A 25824-nucleotide genomic window follows, 5' to 3' on the forward strand; every position below is an offset into this window, starting at 1 on the left:
CCTTTCTGTTAAGGTATCAGAGGCTTTTCCCTTGCTTCAGGAAGCCCATTGTCCTGTCCAGGCAGAGAAATTAAATTGGTTGGATATTTTATAGATCTCTCTTGTTCCTCCTGGACACAGAAGAGAAAGCCCAACACCTGACGCTTGGAGAGCTTAAGCCTCTGAGTGAAAAATTGCCATGAATTTGAATGAAGATAAGAGAGAAGGGGACAGTGAAAGATGTTCCAGTGGTGAGAGATCATCGGTGTTGGCGGCTGCCCCTCCCTCTTATCTCACCTAATGGCGGTTGCCTGCCAATGTTTATTTGTCCATTGCCATTCACCAGCTGCTCCTCTACCATGTTGTTTTCCTTCCCAGATGGCAACACGATGTTCCACGATAAAACTGACACAAAAAACAATGCAAAATTTGTCTAAGAGAGGTTCAGCAAGCATGAGAAAAACATCTGATATCTCTCAGAGCCCGCCAAGTTCGCAGCTTACAGTGCCAGAGTAATTATGGGATGATTTGAACAGAGGCAATGCATGGGGAAGCCACTTCCAAATGTATCAGGTAGGTTTCCAGAAGAGGCAAAACATTCAGCTTTCTCGTTCCTCTGGCATCCTGACAGAATCAATGAGTGCTGCCTCTGGCTCCCAGAAGCCTCGTACATTATGGAATCTGTGCTTTACCCCATGCCGCCTAATTAATGGCCCACTATTTTAAAAACTCTTTTATTCAATTAGACTCTGCTTTCAATACGATAAACACTCTTGCTATCAAAATCCTGGGAAACCAACATTTATAGGCTGCCTTCTTGCCAAAGCATCTGCTTTTCTTTTGCCCTTGGTCTTTTATTTGGTCCATTCTTCATTTGGCTGTTTGATTCTGTAAAAATTGACTGCTATTTTGGGGAATTATATGAAAGGAGAGGGTTCCTCTGCCATTTTGGTATTCTGAGGGCTATTTCTCCCTTAGCCTCAACACAGGAGCACAAACCAAAGAGAATCATTTTATTATTATAGATTACAAAGAGCCACAGATGTTGTTTAAAGTGTTGTTTGTTTGTTTTTATTATGAACTTTATTGTCAAGTTGGTTTCCATACAACACCCAGTGCTCATCCCAACAGGTGCCCTCCTTAATACCCATCACCCCCCCACCCCTCCCTCCCACCCCCCATAAACCCTCAGTTCTCAGTTTTTAGGAGTCTCTTATGTTTTGGCTCCCTCCCTAAAATGTTTAAAATGGGGCATTGACTGGGTTTCATATTCATCACTATTACTCAAAGCACTGCCTTGTATATGGGTTACCATTATTACATTCTTCGTCAGATCAGATTTTTAGGTGGAATACTAAAGAGTTCTTTCTTAATTTGACCATGTGTCTCTTCATTTGACTTAGAATTGACTCCTAGGGATAATTGCATTCATGTCTGTTGGGCTAGATTTTTTTCATAGTTACAGTTTATTTGACTTACTTTAGAGACCATACTGAGAAAAATAGTTTTAAAAAATTCTATCTTGCATTCTAGGAATCTCCCCCAAACTGGTTCAACTGTGCAACTGTTGATTTTAAAATATTGTTAGTGAAAATAAAGAATAGAAAATGCCCAATAATCTTTGGTGAAAAATACTATTTTACTTAATTAATTCACTCTTTCTGACTTACAAGTGGAGTAATGTATTGATAAAGTTTAAAAACAGATTTTGCATTTGTTTGGTCTGGGAAGGAAGTTTTTATCGTTGGTAGTATCTAACGAAAAACTGTTCAAGAAATGTTGACACATTCCCACATATAGGGAAAGACTGTTGAAAGGCCTCAAGATTTCCTGAATAAGACCTGAGTTTACGTATTATCGGGGCCATTAACATTGGCTCTGTTACTTAACCTCTTGTAATCGCTGTGTCCTTTTCTGGAAAATGGAGGGAAATATGAGTAAATGTTACCAAATACAAATGTTGCAAGGTTCACATCAATTGACAGATGCAAAAGAATTTTATAAGTTGTAAAGCATGGTGCAACTATTTAGGTGGTATCAATGACATGTTTCTCTGTTTAGTTGTATCTTCATAAAGTCTTACTTGTTCTTAAACTGTAACTTTCCTTCAATAAGTGATTTATTTTTCTTTAATTTTATAATTTGTTTTTGCAACCTCAGATATCCTGGGGTACAGGGCCGTGTAGATTTTATGACTGTTGTGAATATTTGACCTTCTAAGGACAGAGAAAAGTTCTGAATATATTAACTTTTGAGGCCATGCTCTAAATCGGTTTTGTAGGAAACAGCGTCATTTGACATTTCATCCTTTTTGCAGGACAGATTGTTGGGCATCTTCCAAGTCAGCGAGAGCTGAACTTGAACTTTTTTCTTCCAGCATTGAAATCATTTGACTGTCTATATACAGGTGGAATTAATACAATGTTTATATTCTAGTTCCTCTTCATGTTAGATCAAAATGATTGCATGGAACAGAGCAAGGTCAGGTTGAGGACTCTCAGAATATTGAGAGAGGGTGATTTTACTAATCCATGCCTGTTAGAGTTCATATTCATCCAGAATAGAGCAGGGGTTCTGAATTCTGGCCTATAATCACCTGTATAGCATTTGTGCCTATTTGATTTCAGTTCTTCACAGATACTGTAGCTTACTTAATTATCTGTGATGAAGTAAGGAATTCACACTGATAGCCAGCAGAACCCATGTCCAAACATTCTGACTTAAGTGGTTTGGGGTGGCTTTTCATTATTAAAATTTTTAAGCTCCCCAAGTGTTTCTAAGGTACAGTTAGGCTGAGAACGACAAATTTAGAGGTGAGTAGCAATTAATTAACTACCAATAGGTACACACTGCTTAGGTATTTGGCTAGGTGAGGTGAGGCATGATTTTTGAGTGATCACTTGAACCCAGATGCCATGATGATATAAAAGTCATGTTTTTGAGTTATAAATATTGACCCTGAAAGTTTACATTTTCCTGCTCATTAATTTATTTAGTTTTTTAATATTAAACTTGGTGTTTCCACATGAAATACTAAACATATGTCACCAAGTTTCCAACTTGGAACAACGGATAAAATAAATTTCCTAATGGTAAATATTGACAAATGTATAATCCATATGCATGAAAGGTTTTTGAGCCCAAGAGGAAAAGGGTCATAAGACCAAAATGTTTAAGGACCACTGCTCTAATCTATTATTTTACTTTCTCCAGAGCTTTATGTCTATCTGGAATTGCCTTGTTTATTTGTATATGTAATGTGTGACTTTCCCAATTAGAATACAAATACTCTAAGTACAGTTTATTCACTGTTGGACTTCCAGTGCCTAGAAGTGTCTGGTGCAAGTGTCTGGTGCGAAATAGACACTATGTGTTGAATTATGTACTTTAAACATTCATATGTTTACGTTTTAATCCCCATTGTCTCAGATTGTGAGCTTATTTGGAAATAGGATTGTTGCAGATGTAATTAGTTAAGATGAGGTCATACTGGAGAAGGCCCCTAATTCAGTATGATCAGTGCCCTTACAAAAGGGAGAAGTTGGGCATAGACATACACACAGGGACTGAAGTTCTGTTGCCCCAAGCCAAGTTACTGAGAGAAGCTAGGAGAGAGGACTGGAAAAGATCCTTCTTTAACACCTTCACAGGGAGCAGGGCCCTGCTGACACCTTGATTTCAGACTTCTGGCTTCCAGAACCACGAGACATTAAGTTTCTGTTCTGTGCCACCCAGTTTTTGGTAGTTTGTTTTGGCAGCTTGAGGGAATGAATATAGTAGGTATTCAAAAAGATTGGTTAAATGCACGAATCAGTTACTGCTTCATGTGTACTACCACATTTCCACAACTCTCTGACCAAGTAGTGCTGTGTATTCTCTTTCTGCTTGTGAAGAAACTGAGGCTTAAAGAGGTTAAGTAACTTGCCCAAGGTTACATCTCTTTGCCTCCTTAGTCAGAGATCCTAAGCTCTACACTGTGTGGTCTAGCATATATACTATATAATAGTATATATGAAAACAGCAGGTCACCATGAGTAAGTAGCACAATGCTCAGAAAATGTACTCAACTTGGAAGCCTAGTATCTGGAATGTCAAGCATTGAATCTTTCTCTGTCTCTCTCTCTTTTTATAAGATTGATTTGTTTTAAATGTTTATTTTATATTAGAGAGAGAGAGAGAGAGAGATAGTGTGTGTGCACTCACACATGAGCAAGGGCGGGAGGGGCAGAGAGAGAGGGAGAGAGAGAATCCCAAGCACAGAGCTGACAGCAGAGAACCTGATGAGGGGTTGATTTCACAAATGGTGAGATTATGACCTGAACCAAAATCAACAGTTGGATCCTTAACCGACTGAGCCACCCAGGTGCCCCAAGCATTCAATCTCTTATTCAATTTAAAGATCCTCCCCTGTCTTCACCCTGTAACTCCCAGCCTGACTCAGGCTCAGAAATCTGCAGTGGGGAAAGAGGGGGATGGAGTCTGTCTTTGCTTTCTGTATTCTACCTTGTCCTACATATTTCTCAAGGTTAGGGTGAGGTGAGGAAGAGGAGGAGAAGGATGACTCAGAGTCTTTCTTAATTAGTACAGTGGTCATATGACTTTGTAGCCCTCTGAGTGGCAGTTGGGATAATTTTTTTTGGTTCTTTAGAGACCCCTATTCTAGCATTGTTCTCTGGCAAAGATGTAGCCTCTGGCTGGCTCTGGCCCTGGTTCTTTCTGTTGGAGTCCCCTGACCCTGGATGGTGACCACTTGGGCATGGCCCTTTGATGCCAACTCTAGTCCTCCTACTTTCCTTGGCATCCGTTGTGGCTCAAAGGACACACTTGGCTTGTCTGTCCCATAAACTCTGACAGTACAGACTGCTTCCACCCTGGCCCTCTCTTGTCCTTGGCCATAAAAGGCAGCAGTTCCTGCAAGCTTCACAGATTTGGATTGTTTCCAGACTAGTCAGCCTCCAGGTTCTGTGTCCTCCAAACTTCAGGGGTTGCACATTAAGCCTTCTGAGAGGTTTCCCTGAAGCTTCCCTTACTTGGCTTGAGTGGCTGGGGTGGGAAATATCTTGATACATCTGGAATTAAATAAAATGTTTATTTATTTATTTTGAGAGGGGGGGGCAGAGATAGAGACACAGAGAGAGCAAGCATGAGTGGGGGAGAGGCAGAGAGGGCATGAGAGAGAGAATCCCAAGCAGACTCCCATGATGCTGGTGCAGAGCCAGATGTGGGGCTCCATCCCACCAACCATGAGATCATGAACTAAGTTGAAATTAAAAGTTGTCTGTTCAACTGACTGAGCCACCCAGGTACCCCCAGATTTTAAAGTCTGTTTCATGATGTCATTATAGATCAGATCTTGCTAGGAATGTTATGACTACAATACCAAAAATACTGAGTATAATATAAACGTACACGTTCCAATCCATGGATCCCTCATTTTGAGCAATTCAACTGCTCTTAATAAACATCCTCTATATGCCAGGCACTCCACTAGGATAAGAGTAAGTCCCAGTTCCTAAATTGATGTCCAACAAATTCCTTTGGACAGTAGCCTAATGTGTATGTTAATGGACCTTGGGTGAGGACTAGAGAATGAGCAGAGCACTAGGAAGACAGATTGAGGAATTCTGTGGGTTTGTGTGCACTCGCGTGGCTTTGCTGTCAGCCAAGATGAACACCACTGGCCAGGCATTGGACTCATCACAGGCATGAGTGCAGAGAGGCCAATCCGACTGGTCGTCCCATGTTTACATCTGAAAACTTGAAAGGTTCATACTGCAGCTGGAGGGAGAGCCTAGTACAATATGAGGTGATATTTTATACTAGTTTATTATCTTGGGCAAAGCAATGCATTAACTTGGATGGCATATCATAGAAAAGATGTGTGGTTTGGTAAACAGAGCTTGGGTCAGATCATCCCTGTATGCATCTCAGCTCTTTAATTTAGTGAGGTGTGTAGCCTTGGACATGTTCATTTAAACTGTCCGAGTTTCAGTTTCCTTACCTGCCAAACATGGGTAATGAAACTTTATGCATACACACCCACTATGCTTAGCTAGCTAGATCTTTTTACCTTGTGCCATATATGATTTAAATAAATACAGATAAAACTCATGGTTGGGGGGAAATACAGATAAAGTGGGTAGTAAAGATTGGGGGAGAGGGTGAAATATAGAATTATAGTTCATATACTATATTACAGAAATAATACCTATTAAAATGCCTTGTAAACTTTGATTCAATATTAGTTAAAAATAATGTTTATATATTTTTTCTAGGTACTAGCTCTAATGAACACGCTCTCACTAAATTTGGATCATAAAGATGCCTGAGGTTTCTGCAGAACTTCTGTTTGTTTTCCTCTAACTTATTTTTTAAAAATTTTATTTAAGTTAAAGTTAGTTAACATATAGTGTAATAATGATTTCAGGGATAGAATTTATTGATTCATCACTGATATGTAGCACCCAGTGCTCATGCCAACAAGTACCCTCCTTAATGCCCATCACCAGTTGAGCCCATCCCCCCTACGCAAAACCTCTCCACCAACCCCCCAGTGTTTTGTTTGTATTTAAGAGTCTTTTATGATTTTATTTCTGAATTTCTGAAATTAGTATTATAAAATATTGTGGAACTGATACTTATTTTTATTTTTTAAAATTAATTGATGTATTTATTTTGAGAGAGAGAGAAAGCATGAGCATGAGTGAGGAGGGGCAGAAAGAGAAGGAGAGAGAGAATTGCAAGCAGGTTCCATGCCTTCAGCACACAGCCCAACATGAGCTCACTTAGGTAATGTGAGATCATTACCTAAGCCGAAACTAAGAGTCAGACACTTAACTGACTGAGCCATCCAGGTGCCCCTGGAACTGATTTTTGAAATGAGAATCATACTCTGAGATCTAAAGGCTCAGAAGAACAAGCTTAGATATGGCTTCTGTTCTTTCTGAAGATTTCTTTATTTCACATTCCAGTTTTGGCAACACTTTTATTCTGGTTTTCAGTAACTGAATGATTTGGTGTCTGCCAGTCATACCTGTACCAGTCTTTAGGTTGACAGATATTAATCTCTCTCCAAAACACATGACTCTTTAGCCCCCTTTTTTTGCTTGCGTGCACACACACACACACCCTTCCTCTTGTGTGCACTTTAGTATGCTTAATAAACTCTAGTGATCAAGTAGGGAGTTCTTTAGTCAGTAGGAAATTGTCTCATTTGTCTCTGGAAGAAAAAATTCTTAATTACCTTTTAGAGAATTTGTTTAGATTTAAATGATGTTAGAGTGTGGGTAAAGTTTTCCTTTAGGGAGGTGCAAAGCTTTCTATGTTAAGAGCCTATTAAGAGCAGAGAGTGATTTTTGCATTTATTCATTAGTTTATTCAACAAACATTTATTCAGCACCTACTAGATGCCAGTCAGCATTCCAGGCACTAGGGGTGTATCAATGATCAAAAGAGAATGAAAAAGGCAAAAATCTCTCATTGATCTAATTTTTATTTGGGCATCAGGCTATAAACAAGATATTTAAGTACAATATTTAGTGCTAGGACCTAAGGAGAATAAGGAAATCACAGGCAGGCAAATGAATCACTAGAGGAAGGGGAGTTCAGTTTGGAAAGGTAGCCAGAGAAGGTCTCACTGAGACCCTGACTTATGAATTGGCTTATGGGGCTGGGCAGGCTCTGGCTTATTCTGGAAGAGCAAGTTCAGAGACCTTGAGGTGGCAGTAGGCTTGCACTGGAGGGACTGGAGAGCAGCCTCTGTGGTCAGAATACAGTGAGTGTGATAGTGGGAGGTGAGGTCATTGTTAATGGGGAATGAGGGGCACTCATAGAGGTCTTGTACACCACAATGAGGACATCAACTCTTATCTTGAGGCCAATGGGGAACCAGTGGAAGGCTTTGAGTAGAGAAGTGATCTCTCACAAACAGTTTAGTGGGGTCACACTTGTTGCTTTGATGAGCATAGCCTACAAAGGCAGAAGTGGAGACCAGGTGGTAAGAAATGATCAACTTCTGGGTGTATGTTAAAAGTAGAGCCAATGGGATTTGCTGTGGGACTACTAGATGAGGAGGTGAGAAAAAGAGTTAAAGATGGCTCTAGGGCTTTTGGTCTGAGGAATTGGAAGAACTTAAGTCATGGTGGGAAACATCAAGGAGACATGTGTCCCCCTTTCTTTTCACTCCTCTCTCCTCCGCTCCTACCTCCACATTGCCTCTTCTACTTTCTTCAGCTCTTTACACCTCATTCACTGATATCTTGTACCTTCAAGCTCAGGAGTGTTCCATTTCTTTCTGTGACATATCAAAATACCATTTGCCATCTTGTTTACTTTTTCCATTTATTTTTAATTTATATTTACTAAAAAGAAAAAAAAAGCAGAAAAATTCCTGAAAAGCTAGATACAATATGGTGGGAATTATGACTTTTCAATCCAGAGCCTCTCTTGTCTTCTCTTCTTTTTTTTTTAAATTTTTTTTTTTTCAACATTTATTTATTTTTGGGACAGAGAGAGACAGAGCATGAACGGGCGAGGGGCAGAGAGAGAGGGAGACACAGAATCGGAAACAGGCTCCAGGCTCTGAGCCATCAGCCCAGAGCCCGACGCGGGGCTCGAACTCACGGACCGCGAGATCGTGACCTGGCTGAAGTCGGACGCTTAACCGACTGCGCCACCCAGGCGCCCCTCTTGTCTTCTCTTCTTAACATACAATGAAGCCAGAAGACTGGTGGAGTGGATATTAGGAAATCAACATTATTGTTTAGGCTCTGTGATCTTGGGTAATAAGCACATATTTTCCAGACTTTAATTTTGTCATCATTAAAACCCAACAAAGGGTTCGTGGCTGGTGATGGAACTTCTGGAGATGACAGCTAGGGAGCAGACAATTAGGTCTTCATCTTCAGCATTTCTACTGGTCACAAGCAACATGGCTCTCTGAATGATACAGTATCCTTGGAGTTGCTTCCTATTGATGAGATATCACTAGCAACATAACAATTTCTTAAGTACCTGTTCTTTTCTAGGTATGATACTAAATGCTACAGAGAATATCAAACATGAGAAACTTATGTTCTTCACCATAATCATAGTCATTTGCACAACCAACCCACTGAAGGGCATTGTGTGCTATAGTGACAAAAGGCCAAAATAGTGGAAGGAAGATTAATTCTAACTAGAGAGCATTCATTATAAAAGACTCTTAAGAAATTCACATTTGAGTTTCATCTTGAAGAAAGAGTGAGATTTTTATAAGTAGAGATAAATAGAGGAGCATGAAGAAAGGTATAGTATGCTGATGGGAAAGTACACTAACAAATACAGAAAATAGTGAATAGTTTAGCTTGGAGGGTAAGGATGTATTAGAAAGTCTCAAATGCCTCCCAGAGGGGAATAACTTTGATTGCCAGGAAATGGCCATCCTCAATATTGTTTCAGGCCTTCAAATCCATTTCTACTCATCCTTAATTCCACTCCTTTCTGTCACCATCTGACCCTATTTTGTTTCCTGCATTCTCTTCTTTTAAGCCAAGCTCCTTGAACAGTGCATTCCCTTTGTTCTATATGACATTTATTTTACTCGGCTTTATTTTTTTTTAATTTTTTTAATGTTTTATTTATTTTTGAGACAGAGAGACAGAGCATGAGCAGGGGAGGGGCAGTGAGAGAGCGAGGCACAGAATCCGAAGCAGGCTTCAGGCTTTGAGCTGTCAGCACAGAGCCCGACGTGGGGCTCAAACTCACGAACCGTGAGATCATGACCTGAGCCGAAGTCGGATGCTCAACCGACTGAGCCACCCAGGCGCCCCATCACTCAGCTTTCTTAAGCCCTATCTGCATGTAGCTTTGTAGTGTATGCTGTTCAATTCTAGATCTAAAGTCATAGAACATTTGGAAACAATGGTTAGTGAACGTGAACATCTTTGTATATGAAATCTCTAGGCCATTTCCTTTTTTTTTTCTTTCAATTTTTGAAATGTTTTGAGGAAAAACACAGAATGTGAGCGGGCAAGGGGCAGAGAGAGAGGAGACAGAATCTGAAGCAGGCTCCAGGCTCTGAGCTGTCAGCACAGAGCCCAAGCCTGGGCTCGAACTCCCAAACTACAGGAGTATGACCTGAGCCAAAGTCAGGTGCTCAACCAGTTGAGCCACCTAGGTGCTGCTAGGCCATTTTCTAATCACCAGTGAATTTAGGCTTTCACTATTTTATTAAAATATCCATATATATTTGATCCCCTTTTCTTTTATGACTTTGTTATTTAATTCTCCAATATCCCCCCATCTTGTGTCATCAAGTCTAGAAACAATTCAGTGATTTACTAATTGCCCTTGAGAATTCCATTAATAATCTTAAAATGTATAACATGAAGCACTGCTTTTGCTGTGTAAGTTTGGCTTTGTAAAGATTTCTGCAAATTGTATCAGTAACACAGGAGGAAATGTAGACACACATTTTATTCCTAAACAAGGAGTATACATTGCTATTACTTTACCCAAATCAGACCATTAACAATCTGTGTGTATGTACTATGAGCCTACATCAGGGGATTTTTAAGATGTGGGAGTCCATGAGAACTGATGATGAATAACTTACATCTTTCTTTTCACTAATCTCTCACAGACATTTAACATTTCTTAATTAATTATTATGCCACATTAGCTCTATCAATTCTTGTGAATTTGTCACCAGTAGATATCATAGATTCTTTTGGCATATTATTATTGTTGCAGGTCCTTCAAAATGTCATTCGTGGTCATCACTACTTTAAATTACGGTAGTTATTAAATCCACCATTAGATATTGATGTTTAATAAGCTGAAGAAGCATCATATTATTTCATCATCATTTTTTATGTTAAAATATTTTAATGTATTTAAATATAATTGGTTTCTTTGTTATTCTCTGTATTTTATTATAAACATTAAAAACTTACACTCAGAAAGGATCCGTAGATCTCACCAGATTGTCAAAGGAATCCATGGCACACAAAAAGTTAACCCTGAACTACATAATGTTTTGAATTAGATATTAGATATTAATGTTTTGATTAGAATGATAGACAAATAGGAAGAAAGAAAGAAAGAAAGAAAGAAAGAAAGAAAGAAAGAAACCATTGCCATAAGGTCAGACTTCCTCCTTTGACTCTCCTTTTCATTAATCAGTAGATGATCCAGAAGCAATGGACACTCTCTTAACATGTTGATAATATAGCTATTAGCAAAGGATTGAGCATATTTTCCATAGAACCTCCTTTTCTATTTAACTAAAGGGTTATGCATAGTGATAAAATACAGAATGCTTCAGCTCAGAGAGAAATTTAAAAAACCTAGAGCAATCTTGGAAATGTTAATATATCCTACCTTAATACCATATTTTCTTTGTTTGAGTATATATTTGGCAAAGGGGAAATGCTAACAAATAATTTCTAGAAATGAGATTTACTGCTCTGTCTCTTGATTTGAATATTTCCTCAAGCAACTATCCTTTAAGATTATGTATATATACACAAATACATTTATATGTATAGGTCGTATTTATGTACACATACATGGACATACATAGATATCAAAGTTTTATCTACTGTGTAGTGAAAAGTCATTTTTATTAATGATACACTTTATAGCTAAGACTTAAAATGGGAGTTTTCAATTGCCTTAAATGCTAATATTCTCTATTATGAATCTCTCTGGTTCTTATCTATTGGGGTTTTAAAAAGTGAATTTATAAAATTTCAACTAATTAATTACTTTGTCCAATTAGATTGTGTTATAATTTAGTCATCAGTTCCTCAAATATTAGTATAAAAAGTAAAATTTTGGATTTTAAAATTTATATTTGAAACAAATTGTTAATTTCTGGCAAAATTATTTGTTCCATTTATGTGCTGTACTATCTATCCATTGACGCATTACTTTTGATCCTTTGCCACAGCTTCTCATTGAAAGCAAGGTTTTTATTTTAGTTACTTTATAAAGCCTTTTTGTTCTAGGCAGAGGCAGAGGTGATTTATACCTTCTACATACCCCTTCCAAAAATAGTCATTTAAAAGACTATTTGTTCATATATTTTTTTCTATGCAGATATTGACTAGACTCGAGTGTGACCTATTACTATCTTGCTATGATAGGTTTTATTCTATTCGTGTATATTGGGTATCTCTAGTTGAGTTTATGTTTCAAGTCCTTTCTTTAAATGTCAGCCCCTGAAGTAGTCAGTTAAGTGGACTGAGTCCCTCTGATTGGGTTCCATGGTCCTTGGCACCATTTGTTGTCTTTCCAGTAAAGTAGTTGCCAAGGTCCCCTGGATCTGGCAGAAGCTCAGTAAACACCAATTCATGATAAATGGCACTTTCTGATCAAAATGTTCCAACTACCGGTGCACCTGCATGGCTCAGTTGGTTAAGTATCCGAATCTTGATTTTGGCTCAGGACATGATCTCACTGCTCATGGATTCGAGCCCCGTGTTGGGCTCTGTGCTGACAATGATGATCGTGTGGAGCCTGCTTGGAATGCTCTTTTTCTCTCTCTCTCTCTCTGCCCCTTCCCTACTCATGCTGTCTTTCTCGTTCTCTCAAAACAAATAAACATTTAATGAAAATGTTCCTACTACATTTTAAATCTCTTTTGATATAAGTGCTGATAAAACTTTATTCAGTCATATAAGTGGCCATTATAGACCTGTTTTATGCTGTGTGATTTAGGCTGTCTGTCGGATAAAGTCAACTTTGTTTTTTGGAATTTCAGAAAGTCACATTCGATAAAGACACAGTATAATACCTGAGGTATGTCACGTTAAAAAATTTCACTGCACTCATCAAGCAAGCATCTCCAACACATTACTTAGCATCTCCAACACATCCACCATACTTAGCACTAATCTAAATAGTAAAGTTGCTGTGCAGATCACCTGAGTAAATACTAAGTTTAGGATATTGCTCAAGATATCTTAAGAATGCTCAAGGATATCTCTCAACAAAGATAGCATTTCCCATGACAATATATTATAAAGTTGGGTGTTGACCTAGTAGGTTGTGGATTTGTTGCCTGTGTATAACTTGGTAGAACTCTTTGCCGAGGTAGAAGTCTGTGGGTTGCAGCTGAAATCACACTACATTTTCTACAGGTATTTAAAAGGCAGGGACCTAGTAAGGGGACCGTAAAACTTTAAGTTTCTCCTCTTGCCATTGAAAAGCTTATGCCACTTAGTACCTTTGGTTTTCTTTGTTGTTTGTTTGCTTGTTTTGTGTTTTGTTGCTGTGCTCAAGCTCTTTGAGTCCTCAAAGTATATCAGGGAATTAAAACAAACTAGATTGAAGGAAGAAAATCCATTCCAACAATGATGTAACTGAAGATTTTCTCCACATGAATGATTTCAAATTCCTCCATCTTTTCAGTCGTTACAGAGCTCCAGTGAATGCCAGGCACTGTGCTAGGTTCTAGGGGTATAGAGATAAACAGTATATAGTCCATGTCCTCAAGGAATTGACAAGCCATTTTGTAAGTAGACAACTGCAGTATAGGATGGAATGAAATAAATACTAAATGGAGAGAGAAGAGGACAGATAACTATTGGCCACAACCTGTCCTAAGAGACAGCTTATACGACAGAGAACCATGTGTTCCTTGATGAATTGCTATTAAAATCTAGTGTTCGACTGAGAGGTTAAGAATGTGCTGTGTTTGCCGACCAGGGTTGAGAGGGATGTATAATGAAATTCATTTAATGAGGCTTTCTGAAAGCAGAAGTGCTTTTACTAGAGGCAACTTCCACTTGTCTAGTCATTATTGTGGTTTGCTTATGAGTAAAGGGCTTTGTTGTAAACACATTCTTTTTCTAAAGGGCTCTTTTGACAATGGAAGGGGATTGCAGTTCTCTCTGCAGGCCAAAAGAGGGCACTTGGAGCTCTCTGAATGGCTGTTACAAACTGCATCTGAGCAGGCATTTGGCTCAGATTTGTCAGGATGTTTTCCGACGCCCATAGAATAGATCTGATTAAAATATGGTTTTGGAATCTGGAAAAGATGTGGAGGATGCAGGTAGGTAGGCTCTGACTTTGGTCTTTTTGAAACTGAAGATGCGCATTTATTTAAGTGCACCTAATGTTAGTGATTCACAATCTTATTCCCTTTGTCTTTATAGAGTAGTAATAGATTAGTGTCAGAAGGAGCTGCTGTCTTGATAGCCACAGAATACAGCAGCAAAAGACTAATGTTTATATTCACCTTGAAAACTTACCTTTATAGATCTGTAGCCAAAACTTTTCTCGTTGGTGCTTTGTTTGGTATTCGATTATGGAAGCTTCTCTCCTTCCTTTTATTTCCTTTAAAAGTCCTACATTTGTCAGCTGGGAATGTTGTTGGACTGTTCTGAGGTCTCTAGGACTATGGCAGCTCATAAAGTTCGGAAGATGGGGCTATTAAGCTTGAAACTAACATCCTGAAGATAGGTTTGTGGAGCCAGTATAAACATGACTGACCAACTTTGTTCACAATTGCAAGGATTAGTTTTATTTTTGGTTTGTCTTTAAGGGCAATCCTGCCCAGAGGCCAGGATGAACTAGGAGATCTCTTGAGGTAAGATCAAGGACACTATAAGAATTTCCATTAATCCTTTAAAAACAAAATAATGAACGGGCCAGAGCATGGATGTGAACTAGGATTCTTGAGTTTTAGCCTCCATCCAAAGTGGACTGAGTTGTAGAGTAATCTGAGAGCTTCACCGTTTTACATTTTAGTTGTCTTCTCAATTAGTGGAAAAAAATAGATTTGCCCTTATTCATTTGGACTTCTCCAGGAGGATTAATTTTCACAGAAGCGCTGGTGACAAATCTACAGAAGTGTAAGGACCATTTGTTTCTTTTAAATCTCTATCGTCTATGGGTTCTAGTAGTAACCAAATGAGTATTTGTTGTATGAAGGAAGTAAAAAGGATACATTGTTTTCTTAAGACAGCACACTTTGTTATTTGATACTCTATAGGCAAAAAAAATTTCCAGTATTAGTGCTGATACCTTACATGTATACACCACTTCAGAGCTTACAAATACCTTTTTGTGTATGTTATTTCAGTTCCATCCTCAGTTCTGTAATTGAGGAAAATAGGGTTCTGAAATTTTCAACAGTCTTCAAGGGCAGACATAAGTAGGGTGACCATATCATTTATTGTTCAAATGAGGATAGTTTTGAGATGGAAAGGGAATTGATAAGTATGTCACTTCAACAATGCACACTGGTCTGTTCTGGCAACATGAAGTGTATGGTGCTTCTATTACTAAGTAACAAAGTGAGGACTTGTATCTGGGTCTCCTGACTCTGGTTGGAACACTGTGCTCTCAAAGGTATAATTTCTGCATCTTCCCGTTGTTGGCAAAGTCATAATAAATGATGATCATGAGGCATTGCAAGATCCTATAGTACCATATGAATATTTACCAAACTCAACTGTAGTCAACAGAATTTTGGCATTAAGTGTATTTTTTTTTTTGTCTTAGGATTCTTTAGAAATGGGCAAACTATGGAAGACTGAAATACTTGCTTAGTTTAAGCACTCAGTACCCTTACTGTGCCAAATAATAAAGGGTTCTGTGTATCCTTTACGTGTTATCAACAACAATTTATATATGCCAAGGAGATTAATATTCTTCCCACTTTATAGATGAGGGAGATGCATTTGTGGTTTGTCCCCATTATAATCAATCTGCCATCATGATGAGACTCAGTTATTAACTTATGTTAACATGCCACTTATTTCATGTAAAAATGTAAAACATACCTTCCCTTCCCTTCATGGATAGGTATCTATGGATATGAACATACCTTTACGTTTTCACATTTTCACATTTGTATTTTGTACTTGATAATCAAGCCTTAGTTCTCTTATTTGTGCATATCCATCCCCCACATGTTTGGTTTATATATAGAATCTAAAATATTTTGTGCTTCAGTTGGAGTGAAGGAGGTAGGGAGAGTTCCCCAGGATATAATAAAAATAGCAATTTAGAGAGTAAAAGTCACTAAGAACAGGATACCTGGACTTGTACTACGTTGTGAAGATGTTCTTAGCAAAGTGCTATGATCTCCATGGGCCCCACTATTCTCCCTATAATTCAGGCCTTATTTCTTTGAGTCTTTCTTCTCCTTTTTACCTTAACCAATTATCCATTGCTGTCTGAAATTAATTAGAAATTAGAGTGAATTGGGCTATGCTAGCAGTAACAACCTGAAATTTCCCATAGCTTATAACCACAAAGGTTTAGTTTTTGCAAATACATCTGGGTTGACACTCCATGTTGTTATCACTTTGGGACCCAGGCTGAAGGCACAGCCATTGTGGATAGTGGCCAGTTTTATGGCACGGGGAAAGAAGAAATGGCAAATCACACTCTGGCTCCAAAAGGCTTGTCTTGGAAGTGATACATGTTTCTCTTGCTTACCTATATATGTCCCATGCGAGTCTCATGGCCAAGTATGATGCCAACAAGGTAAGGGGTGGGGGGACCACAGTGTGGGGATCTGGAGTATTTGACAGAAGAGTAGTAAATGGTCCCATTTAGTCTTCAGCTGAGATACTTTGCCGGAATCGCATCTTGTTTCAGAGAACCATTTGGATTCTTTCTTCTCCTTCAATAAGAATTTGACTTTGCAAAAACAGTTTGAGATTAAAAACTGGGAGATTCTCATCTTATTAAATAGCACTTCAGTGCTAGTTGGCTTGTCTGTTCTCCAGTCAATATTTCTTATCAAATAATAGGCAAATCATCAAGCTAAAGTACTAGCTCTGTCTTAAGGGAAATTACAAAGCAGTGGTTTAAAAAGATGTACAATCAATTAGCTACAAAAACACAGGTATTTGTAATTCCAGACTCTAGGAAACTTCTTCTCATTGAGGTCATCAGATAGTTTTGATTTTTGAATTCCAGTTTTTGTATTATTAATTAAAAATACTTATGGAAAATCACAGTATATTTTCTGAGTCCAAGGGGTGCTGCTTTATTAATATTGTCTGATTACAGTATATAGTATTAAATTTTCTCTTTACCTTTGTCAATTCTAGTACAGAGTTTTTCAGGGTGGAGGAAATTAATTCTTTGCCCCCTGCCTTAATCCTATGCTTCTTTTGGAAGAGGCAGAATTTGAATTTACGAACTCTTCTTTTGACTTATGCATGGTGAAGAAGTTTGCTGAGGTGCTGGTGACCAAGAAAACAGTGAATTTCTAGGTAAGGGGATACTGTATTCAGTCGCCATGTTCCAGGGCATTGACCCCACAAAGCGATCTTTCCTCCCTCCTGGATGCTATTAATCTACTTTTGTTTCTTTTATTTCTTGCCCGGCTCCCCCATCCCTCAATTATTTTCTCCTCCTTTGTCAGAGGTTCACAGGTTTGGAGAACAGGGACCGCGTTCCTTTGGAAGGCAGGGGTCACAGTCCAGACACCAACATGTCTTCCATGTTGAGCCCCTTCTCCAGCCAGTGTGTCCCCATGCAGGGCCCCCCATTCTACAGTATTTTCTGAGCGTTGCATCTCCAAGCTCGCTGGTTTAACCCTGACATCTGGTAAACCATCTTGGAAAAGCTTCTTCTGGAATTACTATACATCTCTGCACATATTCCAGATAACAAATGAAAAGTATTTGGGAAAAAAAGAGAAATGAACAGTTCTCAAAAGTTTACTTTAGATTGATTTATTGGCTGACCTCTCTGTACCTTTGTAACAAACTTGCTATTAAAAACAGGCCCATCTATTCCAATTCACCACATGTGACCCCATTACATTCATGGTCAGCTTTCCATTGCATGGAACTCTGTAGAGATTTGAGGCTTATTTCCAGCATTTAACTTCCCTGGTAAAAACCAGCGACTTAAATGATAAATGAACACAAGGGAAAAGTACTTTTTAAACATCTCTGTTTTACATATGATTATCCAATGTTTGAAAATTTGATTAAATTGATTTTGTAGATATTTATAAAATGCATATCAGTGTCTCTACCTGTGACATTTTTGGGTTAGTGTCCATGTAGAGAGAACAGAAGTGGCGGTAAGCTTCTTTTTTTTTCTTTGCCTGTGTCCCTGATGTTAGTCTTGCTTTCTGTGTGCTGTCATCATTTCCACTATTAAATACTAAATGAAACATTCATAGAAATCTTAGGAGTGGGTAGTCCTCCCCATTTTCTTAAATCCTTATTTCCCAAATTCTCTAAATAAGTTCATGAAAATTTGTAAAGCAGCATTATTAACTGTTATTAATAAAAAACACAATAATGTTTAAAGAAAAAACAAATCTGGTTTGGCATATAATAGCTGTGTGATCTTGTCAGAAAGTCTTACTTTACAGAAGGTCCACAGTGCAAAAACTATAAATAAAGTAGCAGCTCCAAAATTTTGAAAAGAGCCACACCACTCTTTCCTCCTGTGTGATTTAAAAATATGTGACAAAGTAAGAGAATTGGAAAAAACCATCTTCCCATACCCTGTCTGGCTAATTCAGACCAACTGGGAAAAATCACATGATGGACAACACATCAAAAATCTAGGCTGAAAACGGCCAAATCTATGAATAGCAGATATGGGAACCAGCCCAAGGCTTGTGTGTAGAAGGGTGACAGATAAAAATAGTGCCCTAAATTTTTCAAAGGTGATTTGAAACCTCCCAAGTATAGATGACCTTGCTACTGAAAATAAGATGACAAGGGCAAAGTTGAAATCATGACTCCTTCCAGGGTCTGTAGACTTAAGCTAATGTTCAAGAAAGAAGGGCTGATTTCTCACCCTCATCAGCAGGCTGCACACAGGCACAGAACATTTCTTTTTCTCTGACAAATTCTTAATATATTTATCCTTCCCCTCTGCTCCTTTCAAGAAAGGAAGGCAGCAGCTCAGGATTGTGAGTTTTCAAAAGCATCCCATTTTCAGTTCCCTCCTGCTGATGAAAGCAATGTCCAGAAGACAAGAGGTAGGCTGCGCGTCAAGGGGAAAATACACACACACACACACACACACACACACACACACACACCTCACATCATAAACTTTTTTTTCTTTTGCTGGACATTCTTCATTGTGCTTCTGCCTGCACACTGCTTGATATCGGCCGGGGGTGTGGCTTGCAGCTACTTGAATGGAAAAGTTTCCAAATTTTGGTGGCCCCCCATATCAACTCATTAGAAAGATAAAGGCCGTATCCTATTTTTAGTATTTTACATATTTGAGAAGGAAGAAGGATCCCAGAAGGAAGTGAGGTTGTTTTGAATGTCCATTTCTTTGCGTCTCTTCCATGCTCTCCCGTTGATTAAAATATCTTCATATGTCTCCAAGGCTCTCTAAGCTGGGTGGGGAGAGTTTGGTGACAGTGTGGAATACCATTAGTGAGATTTCTTTTGGTGACAGACAGATGTAAATGTATCCGTCTAATTCTCTACTCTCAGGTCTCTTTCTGCAGATGGATGTTAATAATTAGCAGTTGTGTCTCCTCCCTCTTTATCAAATTGGATTCTCCATAAATTCATCATTTCCTTTTTATTTTCTCAAAGTAGCAGCAGCTCTGACAGCCTGCCTTTGTTCTTGTGTTTATAAATAATTTATAACACAGAAATATCTCTTCTTAGTCTTAAAACATAAACTAATGGAATAACACAACACACTGGCCCAAACCACCGTCTCCATGGGAAGAAAGAAAACCTCAGGGTGGGGTGAAGAGCTTCATTCTTAACAAAGGGAAAGTTAAGATCATATGGAAAAAAAACCATTTATCCAGCTGAATATAGTTTTTTTGGTTTTAATATTTCCACCCCCTCCAGATTCTAGCCATGTATAGGAGTTCTAGACAGCACAGGCAAATTCTTTTGTGATTTCCTTTCCAAAGAGTATATGTACCTTGTTCGAATTCCCAAACACACAATGCATTGTATTGAGCTATACGGAAAGGAGACAATTATTCATTTAAAACATCCACAGATGCTAAAAACATACCATGGTACATTTATTCCACAACTTTATGCTCATAAGCCATGCACAATCTTCAAACACCAAATTACAGGGATTTGGTCCAAATTAGCAATAAAATACAATGTGTTTGCCCTCTACTGGGTAGTAATGACTGTGTAGTTTTCCTTACATACCCAGTGGCCTTGTAGACAGCTTCATAACTGTTCCATGTAGTCACTAACACAGTGTTATAAACAAATATGGCTAGGATTTGTGCTAATTAAGGTAAATAGAATAATGTTGAATCCGTTTTTCTAAGCTGAGATCTCCAGCGGAGGTGGTTTAAAATTTTTCTTCTATTGCTCTAAGCTTGCACATCACATCATAGGAGATAGTTTATAAGTCATCATTTGATATCCTGGAAATATATTCAGCTTGTAGATAAATAACCCGCCTAACAATGCTAATGCAGAATGTCTGGCATGTAATTTAGATAGGAATCTGAACACCTCCTTACATCAGCTGTTAAGATTTTGCACTGAAGCAGAAATAACGTCTTATCTTCCATCTGGAAATGGGACATAGACTAGTGACACAAGTTATTTACAGAGTTACTGCAAAACAAGAGTGGTAACAGAGTAACTACAAAGCAACTCCCTGGGTTACTGCTGCAATATAATGCCAGATAAAGAATCATGCCAAGGTAAATAAATTGGGAGATACCCGATTTTATAGAGCATTAGTGTAACTTGCGTTCCTACTGGGGTGGAGCTTTTCCTCGCATGTTGATTTCTAAAGCTCCTTTCCAGGTCCCAGCTGACCCTGCAGAGCAGCAAAAATGTACCTAGAACTCTTATGCTATTTCTACCTCTCAGGAAAGTGGTGGAGGAAACCATGTCCAGGGCTAGGGTTGAGGCCTCAGTACAGTCCTGAAAGACAAACATACCTTTAGATTTAAATGGATTGAAGGAGGGGACTGGGTTTGACTGGAGAGGAATTTGGCTGGTATTTCAGGTCAGGCCTTCTCTCATGGTCCCAATTGTCTTGCTCTTGGCAAATGATTTATTTTTCTCTTAAAAATAGGGTGGGATTAATATCCTGACTTTGGAATGTTTTCTCCCCGGAAACAGCAGCCAGCATTATTGGTTGGAGTGATTCAGGAATGAAGCATTAAGGGTTTAAGGGTTGGGCTTTTATTTTTTGTCATTGAGGTACTGGGGGACAAAATAATTACTGGCTTGTACCACAGCCCAACAATTAAGAATAAATGAAATCCTCTCTTTGGCTTAAAAACATTTCTACATGAGTACTGGGGCTCCTCCCCCTCCCAGTGGCCCACCCACAGGATATTTTCTGGGCTCTGTCTTTATGTCTCGGGTCCTTCTGGGGCAGGGATATAGCAGTCTATCTCAGAGGAAAAAAAAAATTTTTTTATTCAAAGCACACAATATGAAATGCCCTAGAGTTTCTCTCTCTCTCTCTCTCTCTCTCTCTCTCTCTCTCTCTCTCTCTCTCTCTCTCTTTGTCCCTTTGGAAATTGACACAAGTAACTCGACAGTGTATGTGTGGGGGTGGGATTGGGGACGGATAGAGAAGGAGGATGAGAGCAGTGCCCGCTATGGGGTAGAGATTTCACAAGAGGAAAATGCAATTTTGACTTCAGAAGAAGACAGTTTGCTGCAGTTGAGAGAACTGAAGGGAAGAAGGAGAAAATCCCACAGAACTCAGTTAATAGATGATAATCAATTTAATAAGGGTCTGATAGGATCAGAGCATCTTCCAAATTTCTGGAATTTTCCTGTCTACTGTGTCATAACACAAAAGGCAGGGCATTTGTTTTTCCATTCGGGTCCTTGTCATCTTGCTAATTCTGTACTTAGCTAAATGGCTGAAGATGTTTTGGTTTGTAAAGCAATTCTTGTTCCCAGCTGCATTAAACTGCTATTATTAATTACCTCCTTTGGCCTAACATTATGCCTTTATAACACATGTATTGTCAGCCTCCGTGCGATTATTGGAAGGCTATGCCATACACAAAGGCATTAAGCTTAAAACAATAGAGGCTGCTTATTTGATAGTAGAAGATGTCAGGTGGAGACAAGCACAGTTGGCTAGAACTGACTTGAAGCTCGTCATAAGGAAATAAGGGGCGAGGTGATCACAGCACAGCATTAACTGTGCGTGAGAGACACACAATTCTACATGGCAGCTTCCATCATGCATTTCCCATGGAAGAAGGGGGGAAATGGGCTCTGGGTAAATGATGGGTGAATACAGAATCAATTGTAGTATATGACAAGACACTTTCTCTCTTTGTTTAATATATAAATCAGGAGCACTTATGAACTGATATTAATTAAAATAATGTATTTGCTTTCTTTCAACAGTAATGTCAGCCTTGTTAAAAAACGGAACACTAAATCTTCATTAGACTTTCAATATTAAAAAACTTGCATGAAATATGAATTAACATTTAACTTGTTGCTAGTTAGATTAAAGGGGAGAGAATGCAGTAGGCATTTAGCATTTTGGACGAAAGCAGAATCAGCTTTCCCAAACCCAGGAATAAGTTGGTCTCCAGAGGCCACACTGATGAGGGAATCATCCATCATTACCTTCTAACAGGAGTGACTGCAGCCCAAATGGAATTACTGAATGCTCTCGCATCCATGGAATTAAGTTCATATTGAAAGGCTAATGCATGGTGAATCAACAAAATGTCTGAACATGAAAATTCAGCTTACGAAGGTCCCTAGAGTTCTGTTGATACATATTTGGGAACATGAGCAAAACAGCCTTCGTTGTAGAAGGAAGCATATATACATTCCACTTTTCTAGAATCTTTCCACACAAAATTATGAAAAGCTTAAAGTGGTATTTACTTAGCTATGTTAAATTTTGGAAATGTGTGACTATGGGGGGTGAGGGGGAACAGGTGGGTAAAAGCCTTTTTGTTTGTTCTATTCAGATAGATGGATATTTGATGACTTCTGATCTTCATTGCACTGGTGGCCTGAAATTAGAACAGATGTATTTGGAATGACCAGGCTGAGACCTCATATTGCATTCAAAAATACATTATGAAACTTCAGTGATCTTATTGGCAATGTGTTGTCTTAGGTGCAAGCTGCTCGTAAATGCACTTGCTTATAAAACAAACCATCGATCTTATAATTACGTTCCACCTGGATTTATATGTTTGGAAAATGTGATTGAATTTTAGACCGCTCTCTGGGGGTGGCATGTGCATGCATGGAGAAACCACAAGGTGGTGGTATGGTGTCACCATATTTTTTTAAGAACAACAAGAAAAGGGGGTTTGTTTAATGAGCTTGCACTCACAAGCCTGCTCATCTAGTGAACTGTGACTTTTCAAATACCAACCTATTAATGTCAAAGGCAATACTGAAGGGAACAGTTCTGTTTGATTTAAAAAATACAGACAATGTGAAGTCCACTATGGCCCAGTATCTATCACCTATGGGGCTCCATTCATGCCTAATGCTTTATTCAAGCTAAGACCTAGTTTTTATATATCAGATTAATACATATCTACAGCTTTGCACCTTTCTAGTTTGATTTTTTTATCATCAGGGCTCACCGGGGCCATTTTCATTCCCTTACTATAGCATCTGCAAGCAGGTGGATTAGAGATAACTCTCATTGTGCTTTGTTTTTCTCCCGACACTGTCATTAATCATTCCTTAAGCCACACTTCAACTTCTAGTAATCAGGACTGGCTGTTCCTGAGCTGCACAAGAATTGCCTCTCACAGTGTAATACGGAATTGGAAGCGAATGGCTGAGGCCAGACGCCTCTTCTGCATTCCCCATCTATCTCATCATTTAGGTATTTATCCATCTCGGGCTTGTACAGAGAGCACCTCTCTCCTTCCCATGAGGACGCAGATTGCAACAGAGGATCAGATTTGTTACCAGGCTTTGGGCTTTGATTGTCCTCTTATAAGTTCGGGATTAAAGTGAAATTTCCCACAGGGCTATGCAGGATTTGCTAGCATTTAACTGTTTAACCTGGCTGTTTGTGAATGAGAATCCTGTGGTCAACTATTCCATAGAGAATATTATGGTAAGCCGAGCCTGAGTGGTACACATTCCGGTGTGTGCCTGTAAAGACGGGCGCAGTTGATTCCAATTAACTTCGTACCTGATATCAGTTGTTATCATGTACACAGAGAACAGTGATCCTAAGGCAAAAAACGAGCTGAAGCGTTCATTCCCTTTTATGAAATATAGATGTCAGTTTTAAATAAATGCAAACCTGATCACTCAAAATTATGATTTCCACTTGTGCTTTTTAGACTGATTAGAGAATTAATCAGTCTTGCATTGGGTTGTTTTCTATTTTGTGTAGATGTTTTATGTTCTCTAATTTGTTTACCAGTTCTAACCTAACAACAATTTGATTCCTTATTCAACATGCCTTTGAATGCGACCAAAACAGAAACAGAGTTGTGAATTTATTTATTTCACAGTGATAAATCTGTACTTAGAATGTCTTAGGTTAGATGTGGAACTTAAACAGATAGAGCTTCCTAATTCTTTGTTATTCCTGAAGAGGAAAATTCTTCTCATCTGCTTTTCATTCCCCAAAGGCAAGCAATGTGGAACCGGGGGAAGGATTATTCAAGATCAAGTCCATATTATCTACTTTTGTTGTTGTTTTTTAGATTTGTGTCTACTTAAGGGTAGGCTTTAAAAGAAGTCAAAATCATTGTGTTACCTAGCGTTAAGGGGGTTGTATGCCCACCCACTGCAGTCATTCTATTTAATGTGAATATGTTTTTTTAAGTGCTGAAAAGGATAGTGCTCATTTTTTTTGTGCCTCATCAAAAGAAACAGAACAAGGAGGCAACAGAAGTATGGAATTTAGCAAACCATTTAAAGCTTATAGTGAAACCCATCGTTTGCAAGAAAACCAATCAAATTTTTAAATCTTTATTCTTCCACAAATCCTTCATCCTATTTTTTTTACCTTAATTTTGCTATGTTAAAGAAAAGTGAAATACACAGTTAAGCAGAAATAACTCAAAACCCCTACATTAAAAACAAATTCGCAATAGATTGAAACATTTAAAACAAAAACAGTTTCAAGCATCTCACTGGAAATCCTTTTGTAATGGCTGGTGTAGGTGGCAAATTGATCATTTTGGGGGAGTAGTGGAATGGGAGCTACAGTCTGTAGACTAATTTATTTGTTCTGCTGCGTTTGAGTCAGACACCCTCTTAGTAGGGAACAGCTTTCAAAGCAGTTCTGATGGACACTGATCTTGAGCCTGGTAGGAGCTTTGCTTGGGGTTATAAAACAAGAACACTGCAGGGTTTGGTACTAAATATCCTTAACTCCATTTACTATATCCCATAGAATTAAGGAGGCACTGAGTCAGGAGTACATGGGGGAGAAGTTCTCTGTCTGTCTCTCTCGTAAATGCAAGGGAAATCTCCAGATTCACATGAGTAATTTTCAGCTGTGTATTATGCTCCTGAAGTAACCTCTTCATTCCCATTGTTTCAGTGTGAAATCATTTCCTCGGGAGATAATTAGAGTTGCTCCATTTATTACATTAAATGATTAGCATGCACTCGAAATGATCCAGTGTATTTTCCTTTATTGCTGATGACTCTTAAATATGGGCCTCTATTCGTAATGGATAAATTAACGTTGTCTTGGCTCTTTGTAGCCGACTGTGTAGCCAAACAAGAGAGACTTTCTTTTTCAAACACAGGCCAGGTGTGCAGTGGCTGAAGTCTAGCTCTGAAGAGATTCTATTCATATGGATGTCCCACCTGGTTCAACAAAGAGCTCGGTAACACTGCTTAAAGGTTTCTCTCTTAACCCCCTTAGTAAAAATGCTTTTAATGACAGTACTTTATCTGGCATTACTCATCATATGTGTGTGGA

The sequence above is a fragment of the Lynx rufus genome, unplaced genomic scaffold (assembly GCF_022079265.1).
Source record: "Lynx rufus isolate CCGP_SWC_20201006 ecotype Redwood Valley unplaced genomic scaffold, mLynRuf1.p SCAF_13, whole genome shotgun sequence".
NCBI classification, from domain to species: Eukaryota; Metazoa; Chordata; class Mammalia; order Carnivora; family Felidae; genus Lynx; species Lynx rufus.